Raw genomic sequence first — 2,672 nt, forward strand, 5'->3', positions numbered from 1 at the left:
GGGGGGAGGAGGGTATAAGGGAGCTAAATGATAATGGAAAAATATACAACAAAGATTAAATTTAATAAAAGAAAACAAATAAAAGGGTAACATCTTGGTGAGGAGATGCCATAGAGACAGCAACAGAGAAGGTTTTGTGTGCACTGTGAGCACATCAGAACTGGAAGGACACAGCTCATTCTAACCTTTCATTTTATAGGTGAAGAAACTTGAGGCCTGGACTGGTGAGGACAAGCTAGGTGGTCCCATGCTGAGGGAGCAGAGACAAGTTTCAGGGAGGGCCGGTGAGGGAATAAATGAGGGGAGGGAAAAATATCAAGTTTGGTGAGTAGAAAAAATAGGAGTTGCATTTGCAAATTAGGGAAAAGTGTACCTCAGTGTGCCTTGCTGGGAGACAAACAAAAGAAGAAAAGGAGACTGTAGAATATTTTGTATTTTTGCAGCTAAAGAAGTGAGGTGAAGCAAGAACACAGTGGGCATTTAACCAAGTAGGGTTAGGTCTTTAGCAAGAGTCATGCAGGGCATTATAACAATGTGGGTGAAAAAGCAAAGTAAAGTGGTGTAAAGGCCACGGGGGTGGAGCAACATTTGGCTTACTGAGCTCTCTGCGCTCTGGAGGGAAATTGGAGGAGTTTGGGAGGATGTAGTGCAGAGTGAGATCACATAAGGAAGAATTTGATTTCTATATAAAAGGGTGAATTTAAATCTATGATTCAGAAATACTTGCCACTCAGCCCCTTTGCAGATGTGTGGGGCCACATGGACTGGGAGTGTGAGTACCAATGTGAGGCCAGGGAGAACCCATGTGACTTCCCAGCTATCTCCTCCCCTTCTGAGAGGGTCGCAGAGCCAGGAGATGCATCAGGAGACGTGGAATTGAAGAAGCCTGGGTCGCTCTGTCTCCCCATCACGGTGAGTTATCCTGGAGAGTCGGCAGACCTACAGTGGCTGATGAGAAATGCTGTTAAATCACTGTGACTTGGGTTGTTTCTTATAACACCATGTGCCTACTTACCTGACAGCCACATCCATGCTATCAATTTATACATTCCTCACTTTTATAAAATAAAAATGAAACACACCACATTGCTTTAGCCTCCCCTTACTTCCTCCCTGGCTTTGTCCTTTCTCTCTGCCTGTGGCATGCTTTCCCTCCGTTTCCTCAGGGTTGTTGCTCTCCTGGTGAAGCCATGGCCTATGCGTGCTCCCCGGAAACCTGCATGTGGAGTCCAGGCTTTGATGTCTCAGTGGTCACTTGAAAAGGCCCATTCTTTGAAGCATACCACAAGCTCACTCCACCCCCTGGAAGAACGCTAGGGGGATGCGAGGCTTATAAAATAGGGATTCCCTTTTCTCCTTATTTTCTCCTACCTGCAGGCCCCAGAACATCTGTCAGCATGAGGCTGGGAGACATTTCACGTCCCGAAAGCTCTGCATTTGCTTCTGTTATCACTGATATGAAGGGCTATTGTCCTATTTCAGGTGCTGCTAGCAAAGGGGGAAACCACAGAAAAGGGAGAAACTGGAAGAAAAGCTCAACCAACTGTGCAATTAATTAAATGGTAATAAATAAAAATTTGAGGAATCAGATATTTTATGGTTGATTTTTATGACTTTTAAAATAATATCACTGGTATCAAAAAAACCTCTGCAAAATCTAAAACCACAAGTCACATTTGTTTTGTTTAAAATACAAAGCACTTGGGAAAGATCATTTGAGCTGTATTTTCCCCGTAGAGGTTGACATTCTCTTCCTCTAAATGATCCCTGGACAATTTACGTGTGTTTTTACATTGGAACCAACACTTCTGCTTGAAGGCTTGGTAATATTAATGCTAATTTATATAAAGCACCTCACAGTTATTAGAGCAGTTTTACAGACATTATCTCATTTCATCCCACTGCTGGGTGGTACATGCTCTTACTTACGTTCCCAGATGCTAAGAGGCTTGTCCAAAGTCCCTCATCCCGAATCTTCCAGGATCTTCTAGACCAGGGCTCAGCCAATGGCAGCCATGAATCAAATTCGACCTGCCACGAGTTTTTGTATGGTGCATGAGCTAAGAGTGGGTTTTATAGTTTCAAGTGATTGGGGGTAGAGTGAGGGAAAGAAGAAGAAAATTTTGTTAACACAGGAAAATTATATAAAATTCAGATTTCGGCATCTATAAATGAAGCTTTCTTGGCGCTCAACTGCGTTTACATATTATCTGTGGCTGCTTTCTCGCTACAAGGGCAGGGTTCAGCGGTTGCAACAGAGACAATCTGGACTGCGAAGCCTGAACTATTTACTCTCTGGCCCTTCACAGAAAAAGTTTGCCAACCTCTGTCCTAGATCATGGGCTTATTCCATTGCCTGAGAGCTGTCTTTCCAGAACGCTAGCAGACTCAGGGACAAAGGCAAACCCCGCAGGGATCTGGTTTGTAAGCCCAATAGAAGAGGCTTAGAAATTGGCCTGCAGTGAAAGGCTAGATAGCCCTTTAAATCCCGAGTGTCTCAGTCCTTCTTATTGGTGAGCTGGAGAGGGGGCTCTCAGCCTCCGGGCTGGCAGGCAGCTTCCTCTTCCAGGGGGGCATCGGGAATGTATCCTCACAAGACCTCTTCCAAAATGAAAGGGCGGTGTTCCCCTCGCCCCCTCCTCCACCTTCTCCACCACAGGAAGAAGTAGTTC

The 2,672-nt window shown here is 44.9% G+C and overlaps 1 long non-coding RNA gene across 1 annotated transcript; it reads left to right on the forward strand.

Annotated features, from left to right (window-relative positions):
• The first annotated feature begins 604 nt into the window (after positions 1–604).
• On the forward strand, positions 605–1,589 carry LOC118979731 (uncharacterized). The gene is made up of 2 exons (XR_005064979.1): positions 605–912; positions 1,378–1,589. It is a non-coding gene; the product is annotated as an uncharacterized LOC118979731 (long non-coding RNA).
• Positions 1,590–2,672: the final 1,083 nt, after the last annotated feature.

This window comes from Sturnira hondurensis, unplaced genomic scaffold, assembly GCF_014824575.4.
Source record: "Sturnira hondurensis isolate 20B ecotype Veracruz unplaced genomic scaffold, ASM1482457v3 Scaffold0022566, whole genome shotgun sequence".
Classification (NCBI taxonomy): domain Eukaryota; kingdom Metazoa; phylum Chordata; class Mammalia; order Chiroptera; family Phyllostomidae; genus Sturnira; species Sturnira hondurensis.